A 9,111-nucleotide genomic window follows, 5' to 3' on the forward strand; every position below is an offset into this window, starting at 1 on the left:
TTTCTGTGAAGGGTGGGCAAATAAAGAAAGGCAACTAAGTCAAAAGCCGATGAGGTGTAGAAAATGAAACAGGGGATTTTGAGTTGAGCAGAGACAGTGAGTGTTTCAGCACAGAAGAAGTCGATGATGAAAGCATGAACGGTGTAGTTTTTGGATATGGAGCTGAGAGCTTGGTGTACGACTGACTTGTTGAAGGTGATGAGTTCGAAGAGGATGTTCTTGTTAGGTTATAATTAGCCTATGTTACGGGTCTAATAAGTAAGCATTTTCTCAGTTATTGGTGTCTTTTAGAGCGGTTTTACGCTTGATTTTCCTTGTTTCAGGTTTCCAGGGTATCAAAGTTCAAATTCAGTCAATTGATGAAAAGAAGGGACAAACTGGTGAAAAATCAGAAAAATATGCTCTTTGGGTGTCAGTAGTCGCGACCATGGATCGTGCTAGTCGCGACCCTTTTCTATGGTCGCGACCACGGTCACGACTTGGAGTTTTGGCAGAACCTCAGTATTTCGAGATTTGCCTGTAGTCGCGACCAGTCGTTAAGTTGGTCGCGACCAGGTACGGAAAAATGCAGTTTTGACCTAATTCAGATTTTTTTCTCAATTGGAGGCACATCTTTCATCCCTATATAAGGAATACAACTCAGAGGGTCAAATTAAGCAAGAACAGACCTGAAAAGTGTATGAAAGAGGAGAGGAAGCGATCTTGAAGACCCGGAGCGATATCACCTTCTAGTTTCTTTCTTTTACCCTTATTCTTTCTTTTATGTCTAGTGTTGTTTCAGATTTAATCATGGATGTTTTTATTGTTTTTATGAACTAAATTTCCCATTTAGGGAGGATGATGAATGTTGTTTAATTTTTTTCCTAGTTAATAAATAATTGCCATTCCTCCATCTTGATTGTGAAAACTATCTATATTTGTGTTTAATACTATGTGCAAGATTGATCACCTTTTACATGTTTTACGATCTCAATTCAAAATCTGAAAAGTGAGAATTGAGAATGCTAAAATTTGATAGTCTAGGTTTTGATGTGAAATGAAAGTATTTACATAGCCTTTGTGACAAATAGATTATTGCTTAATGCTGATTTCATGTTAGTTTAATTAAGAGATTAATTAGAGAGCATGAGATTTAGAACCTAAAAGATCTGAAAAGAGTTAGGTTAATTAATAATCTGTCATTCACTTCAAGAAAAGGATAGCAATTAGGCATTAACATTTGTAACTTAACAATAGGATTCTCCTCCCTAATCTCTCATCTTAATTAATATTCATTTGCTATTTTAATTTGCTGAATTATTTTATTGAATTCACAAAAAGTATTGTTTTGCCAGATAGAATCATAAGTATAATTTAGTAGTAATTAGTCCAATTTCCTGTGGTTCGACCTCACTTGCGTGAGCTACTACTTGACTGCGTATACTTGCGTAGTGTTCATAATTTTCGTAACAAGTTTTTGGCGCCGATGCTGGGGAATTGTTTAAAGATTAATATTACACAAAATTATACTAATTTCTACTTTGGTATATTTCTCTTGCTGAATTTCTAACCTGTCTCTAGCAAAACTGCTTTTATCTATTTCAAGTATTTTGAGTGCATGCGCCGCCAAGGGCAAGCAATTGTATTACCCGTCGACCCTGAAATCGAGAAAACTTGTAGGAGGAACAGGAGGAACTAAAGGGAAGAGAGAGTTTCAGCACCCGCTGAAACACTAGAAATCATGGCTGACAACGCTAATGCTACAAATAATGGAGGAAACAACGGTAATAATGGGGGTGCCGTTGAAGATCAAGCTAATGGCCGTAGCTTGAGGGATTATATCCTCCCAACTCTTACGGGGGTTCAGTCATGTATCAGGCCACCGGCAGTGGATGCTAACAACTTTGAAATAAATCCTGCCATACTTCAAATGGTGCAGTCCTCAGTCCAGTTTGGTGGCCTCCCTTCTGAAGACCCCAATCTTCATCTATCGAACTTCATGGAACTATGTGAGACTTTCAAAGTCAACGGAGTTAGTGATGATGCCATTCATCTGAGACTGTTTCCATTCTCACTTAGAGAAAGAGCCAAGAGTTGGATGAATTCCTTGCCATCCAACTCCATTGCCACTTGGAATGACTTGGCAACAAAATTTCTGTCAAAGTTCTTTTCTCCAGCAAAGTCTGCCAAGTTGCGAGGAGAAATCAACAACTTCTGTCAGCAAGATAATGAATCTCTCCATGAGTCTTGGGAGAGGTTTAAGGATCTCATCAGAAAGTGCCCTCATCATGGTATAGAGAAGTGGATGCTAGTTCACAACTTCTACAACAGGTTGGTTGGTAACACTAGAACTCTTATAGATGCAGCAGCTGGTGGAGCATTTATGAGAAAGAGTGTGAATGAGGCTTATGATCTGTTGGAGGAGATGGCCCTAAACAATCAGCAGTGGCCAACTGAAAGAAGTCAAACTAAGAAGGGCAAGCTAAGCAAGCTCAAGTGGTCTGTGAGATATGTGGAGGTCCCCATCACTTTTCTGAGTGTCTGGCAGATGTGGATGATTTTCCAATGGATGAAGCAAAAGCCATTGGAAATTACTCTCAGAACAACAACAACTATGGGTTCAACCAAGGAGGTAACCGAAGGAACAGTGGGTTCTATCAGCAAAGAAATCAGAACCAGACACAGAACCAACAGTATACTCAACAACAAAGCTCTAGTGGAAATTCTAGTTTCCAGACAGATTTATTGTTGCAATTTATGACTGAAACTAGATCTTCCATTAAAGATTTGCAGACTCAAATGGGGCAACTAGCAACTCAGGTAGCAACCCGTCCTCAAGGAAATTTGCCTAGTACAACTGAAGTTAATCCTAAGGAAAACTGCAAGGCAATTACCCTGAGGAGGGGTAAGAAATATGATGGGTCTGAAATGATACAACTAATGGATGAAGAGATTAAAGATCAACAAGTGCCAATCCCAACATCAACAGAAAAGAAGGCTACTGATAGCCCTGCACCACCACAACAGACTCCACCAATCAGTATTGATCTGTTGGGTTTTATGCCCTAAATAAAACTCATTTCAATATAATCAGATTTACTTATTAATAAAGATCAGAAATAACATTTAATGTTGCGTGGTTCACATGATTTATTTAATGATTATATATATAATGTATGGATTCTATTTAAGTCCAGAACATATGAATTTGTTAATGATTATAGTGTTGTCAGCACAGTAGAATATAATCTTAATTATATGTTCGAAAGTTTATTCCCTGATTTGTCAGAACACTGGATTTAGACTGGCATGGTATAATCAGCGATAGGTATTCTTACACCTTGGATAAGTGTTATGTCCTTTCCAGGGCATTGGCAAAGTTTACCAGTATCGAATGTATGGAGTATACATCGAAAGGGACCGATATTGAACTTTGATTAGATATATTAAAATTTACCGTAATATCTATTCAATTCAATATTACCCGTTGATCCTAGATCAAATGATCTTAACCCTGATATGTTTAGGTTCGATCTCAAGAGTATTATACATGTTTTTGATTTTTTAGTTAAGCCTACTTTTGGGTAAGGGTGATACGTACATTTTGGGAACATGATAGTATAATTGAGTGTGTGTGCTAACATAAATATGGAGTCTATAACTTCTATAGGAATTTAGAAGTGAAACGATGATATCCTTCGAGCTTGGCTAAACAGAGATAAATGGTGGAGATCTCATTTCACTTCGTTTAAATATCATTTATACGGAGCTAAGTGTTTTAAGGATAAAATACATTGAAGGTGTAGCGGTAATTTAGTGCCTATTCAATGTAGATCATCTATTAGAGGGTCATTGATCAAATTAGGATTATAACAATGGATAACTAATGACGTATCTATATCGTGGAACATATAGAGCGTTCTATATAACTGAGAGTGCAATTCCAAGTTCTAAGTGTGGATTCAATAAGGAATTAATAAGTTAGGGAATTTACTTGGTAAATTCGGATCGACTTATTGGAAGCTCGGTTATATAGGTCCATGGTCCCCATACTAGTTGAGACCATACTGCTTGTAAGACTCAGTTAATTGATTTTAATTAATCAATTATAACTCTAAAGTTAGACTATGTCTACTTTGTGAATTTTCACTAAGCAAGGGCGAAATTGTAAAGAAAAGAGATTCTAGGTTTATTTATTAATGAAGAGACTTTATATGTCTAATTAATAAATCTATTAAATGACAATATTATTTAATAATTAATTTTTAGTTATTAAATAATAGGAATTGGCATTTAAGTGGTTAAATTTGAAAATTGACGTTTTTGAGAAAATGAGATGCAGAAATGATAAAACAGCAAAATTGCATAAGTGAGGCCCATTGTAAAGACCGCTTAGTTTAATTTGGAAAGTAGCAGTTAATCACGTTTAATTATGAAAATTATTTATAGCTATTTAAATAATTATTATACTGTTATTATTGAATTCAGAGATGCATTTCTATGTCATTCAGTAGTTTTCATATTTTTACATTTCCGGTGCCCGGTAACATGGAACTCGGTGTTTGGCTCAGTAAAATCACAACTTAGTATGTTAGTAGTTTGGGGCGGTTTATTAGACATTGGGAATGTCGGGAATGGCCGGGAATTTAGAATTTCCCAAAAATACTCATTTAGTGTTATTTATGTGATTTTAGTGTGGAGGGGCAAAATGGTCTTTTTGCCTCATTATTATTTTGTCTTCTAGTGATTTTAATTGGTTATTATTTGGCTGAAATTAAATGTGTTAAGTGCCTTAAATTCCATTTTATTCATATTTTCAACACTTAGAAAAAAATAGAAAAATTTCAAAGACTCTCTCTTTCTTTCCTCTCACTTTCGGCCCTCTTGGAGCAGCAAGAACCAGCCATTTTTCTTGGTGATTCAAGCTCTTTTTTAGCAAATCTTAGTGATCTCGAGTTGTTCGTATGTTTCCCTTAGCCTTCCTTTAAGTTTTTTTTTTTTTTTTGTAAATTTGAGTAAGTTTAATACGTTGCATGCTTAGTTTTGTTGGATTATTGTTGCTGGGATGTTGTTGATATTTTCTGAGATGTAAGTATGATAATTTGAAGTGATTTAAGCTGTTAGTAATGCATGATATTTGCTTTGTTTCAAGCTTGGAATTTTTAGCTCAAAACTATGATTTTTTCAAAGAAATGTCTTGAATCTGTGGTGTGCTTGCTGTTGATGTTTGCTGTTAATTTCAGAGGCTATTTTATGCATGTTTAAGTAGGTTTGGACTGGTTTGATTGCATGTTGGTAGTGTTTGATCAAGTTTGAGTTAGAACTCAAAGCTTGAGGCTTTAATGGTGATTTTTGTTTATGTGCAATCTGGGTGAGTTTGATGCTTTAGAATTGTTCTATAGGATGTTTAGAACAGGTCTGGAAGTTTTGGTGTGGTTTGGGTTGGATTTGAATGAGTTATGAAATTTTGAAATCTGCCTGCGAGGAACCAGAATTCCGGTTGTGCATCCGGAATTTCGGATGGGCTTCGAAAATTCCCAGAACCGGAATTCCGGTTGGGCAACCGGTCTACCGGTTGGGAAAATTTCAGAAACCTTAGTTTTCCTCGATTTTATGTTATCTGGGGTATTGCCATGCTTTTTATCGATAGGGAAACTTTTAGTTCCTAGTTTAAGTCCCCGGGAAGTGATTTAGCGTATCACTTATAGTGTTGTGATTTTTATGGTTTAGGAGCCTGTAATCCGCCGCGTAGATAGTTCCAGCCAGGTTGACCGGCACACCTGAATTCGGAATCCAGGTAAGATTAGTATAACAGTATGCATATGTAGATTACATGTTTAGCTTGCATGTAGGAAGCCTGTTAGATTACATTAGTTATGTATGTTGGCTTCGAACCATCCAACTGTGTCACGTCGGTACAGGCTGGAGTATGACCGGTTCGATCGATTAGGCTGACACTGTATCACGTCGGTACAGGCTGGAGTATGACCAGCAGCCGGAGTATGACCGGTTCAACCGATCAGGCTGATACTTAGGTTGGTGGTTCCGTACTATTTGACGTATCACGTCGGTACAGGCTGGAGTATGACCAGCAGCCGGAGTATGACCGGTTCGACTGATCAGGCTGTTACTTGTCAATAGTACCGTCCCTATGAACGTTCAGAACTCAGTACCGTGTTGGACACGGCAGTTAAGGGGACTCAGTATCGTGTTGGACACGGCAGTTAGGGTTGTGATCAGGGGTATGGGCGTCTGATCATGACCAGGATTTATGTATGAGTATTATTATGCTTTTCTTACTGAGTCTGTCGACTCACAGTGCTATGTTTATGTGTAGGTAAAGGAAAGGCTAGAGCTGATGGACCGTGAACGAGCCTATGAAGATTGTGCATGTCGGGGCGGTTAGGCCTGGAGCGTACGATCCTCGGGACAGCAAGGCTATTTTTGTAATTAGTCGCTAGGCGACAAATATTTTGTATAAACAATTTACTTTTGTAAATGGTTTTGTAATCGGGATCCCGAGTCTTTTGTATAAATATTTTACAAGTTTAATTAAAAAGCAAAAATTTTAATTAATCACGTTTTCCATAAACCTCGTTGATTAGCAACGAGCTGCACAGTATGTTTAAAAATCACGTAATACGCCTATGCTAGTTAGGGTGTTACAATTTGGTATCAGAGCCGCTAGGTTGTCTTCCGAAGATCATCACGACATGTACAATCATCATCAGCAGTTAGCTCGTTCCACAGTTCAGTAAGCCTTTATTGCTTTAGTAGTTTATTTATTTATTTTATGACTAAGAAAAGCCTGATAGGAAGCATATTAGTAGCCTGATAGTAGAATAGGCGCATGTTTCGTTTTTAATTTCCAAATTAAGCGGCATTAGTAAGCTCTCCTTGAATACGACCTGATATGCCAACTCTTGGTTTCGCAGGCGGTTCTGACTAGATGGACGCCAGGCGGACTACCAGGAGCCAGGGCAATTCAGTGGGGTCGAATAAAGGTCAGGGAGCTCACTTTCCCCCGCCAGCTAGGGGCCGAGGTAGAGGTCCCAGAGGCAGGGCTCGTGGTCGGGGTGAGGAGAACCCGCCACAGGCTGTCCAGGCTCCCCAAGCCGATCAGGGAGCCCAGAATTGGGAAGTTAGGTTTGCTGAAATGCAAGCCCGGATAGAAGAGCAAGACCTCGAGATTCAGAGATTGAGGCAGCAGGGTGCTCCTGTAGTTCCTGTGGCACCTGCCCCTGCTGCTCAGGCCGAATTAGTGGTGGCGGCCAACAGATTGGAACCTTTGTATGAACGGTTCCGGAAGCAAGCACCTCCGGTCTTTCTGGGAGGTCCAGATGTGATGAAGGCCGAACAGTGGCTAACGGTGATCACCAAAATCCTGAACTTTATGGGTGTCACCGGGAACGACAGAGTGGTGTGTGCCAATTTCCAGTTCCAGGAGGACGCTCTGGTCTGGTGGGACATGGTGTCTCAGATTCACGACGTCACCACCATGACCTGGGAAAGGTTCCAGGAACTCTTCAACGCCAAGTATTACAATGAGGCGGTCAGAAGCGCCAAGAGGAAAGAGTTCGCTCACCTGACCCAGCGGGAGAATATGAGCGTGACAGAGTATACTACTCAGTTCGACCGGTTGGCAAGGTTAGCCTCGGGAATAGTGCCAACCGACTTCAGCAAGAAAGAGAAGTACCTGGACGGTTTAAATGCGAAGATTAAACACGATTTGATGATCACCACTGACGATAAGACCACCTATGCTGAGATGGTGGAGAAGGCACTGCGAGCTGAGGGCGCAGTTGGGTGTATGTCGGAGTCAGCTAGTACTCCGGCGAGTGGCGGGGTTCCTACCCCTCCTGCATCAGGCTTTAGCAGGGGGAGTAGTGGTTCGGCCATGGATCAGAGGAAGAGAGCATCCACTGCATCCGGTGGCTCGAGTCAGAACAAGAGGTTCCGGGGGAACCAGAATAGAGGTAGTCGTTCCAGTGGTACTGAGACCCGATTCTCCTATCCCGAGTGCCCTAGCTGCAAAAGGCACCATCGGGGTGAGTGCAAAGGTCAGGGATGCTTTCACTGTGGCATGCCCGGACACTTCAAGAGGGATTGTCCCCAGCTCCGCTCAGAGGCACCGAGGGCTCTGGCGATACCCACTCCAGCTAGGGTGTTCGCCATCGCTCAGGCTGATGCAGATGCCAGCCCATCAGTTGTAACAAGTCAGCTTTCTGTTAATAACTCGCTTTACTCAATACTGTTTGATTCTGGGGCTACACATTCCTATGTGGCAGCCAGAGTCTTTAGTAAATTGGATAGACCGTACGATAGATATGAATCAGGGTTTGGAACCCTATTACCTGGCGGAGAGTTGGTTATCTCCAACAGGTGGATTAGGTCTATGCCGATCAGGATAGATGGTAGAGAGTTAAGTGCTGACTTGATAGAGATGAGTTTAGTAGAGTTCGATGTTATTTTTAGGAATGGATTTCCTATCTAAATATTCGGCGAGTATTGATTGCAAAAGAAAGATGGTGATCTTCCAACCGGAGAGTGAAGAACCATTCGTGTTTGTTGGTTCAGTTCGGGGATCTCGGATTTCGGTGATTTCGGCCATGTCAGCTAGAGATTTATTGCATGGCGGTTGTTTAGGGTTTCTGGCCGTGGTGGTGGACACCACTCGGCCAGATACCATTCGGCCAGAGGACATCAAGGTGGTTCGGGAATTTTTAGATGTTTTTCCCGAAGAACTTCCAGGGTTACCACCTCAGCGGGAGATTGACTTCGTGATAGATTTGGCACCAGGGGTGGAACCGGTTTCCAAGGCTCCGTATAGAATGGCTCCAGCTGAACTTAAGGAATTAAAGATTCAGCTCCAAGAATTGCTTGACATAGGGTTTATTAGGCCTAGTGTGTCACCCTGGGGAGCCCCGGTTTTATTCGTCAAGAAGAAAGATGGAACTATGAGGATGGGCATCGACTACAGGGAATTGAACAAGCTGACGGTGAAGAATAAATATCCATTACCTAGGATCGATGATTTGTTCGATCAGCTTCAGGGGAAGACGGTCTTTTCTAAGATTGATCTCCGTTCGGGTTATCATCAGTTGAGAATCCGAGAGGAGGACATTCCGAAGA

General features: G+C 40.7%; 1 non-coding gene across 1 annotated transcript; it reads right to left on the reverse strand.

Moving 5' to 3' along the window:
* Nucleotides 1–2,167: 2,167 nt before the first annotated feature.
* Nucleotides 2,168–2,274, reverse strand: LOC133038625 (small nucleolar RNA R71). Its single transcript, XR_009688125.1, has one exon. It is a non-coding gene; the product is annotated as a small nucleolar RNA R71 (small nucleolar RNA).
* Between the last annotated feature and the right edge of the window lie 6,837 nt (nt 2,275–9,111).

Source organism: Cannabis sativa, chromosome 5, assembly GCF_029168945.1.
Source record: "Cannabis sativa cultivar Pink pepper isolate KNU-18-1 chromosome 5, ASM2916894v1, whole genome shotgun sequence".
NCBI lineage: Eukaryota > Viridiplantae > Streptophyta > Magnoliopsida > Rosales > Cannabaceae > Cannabis > Cannabis sativa.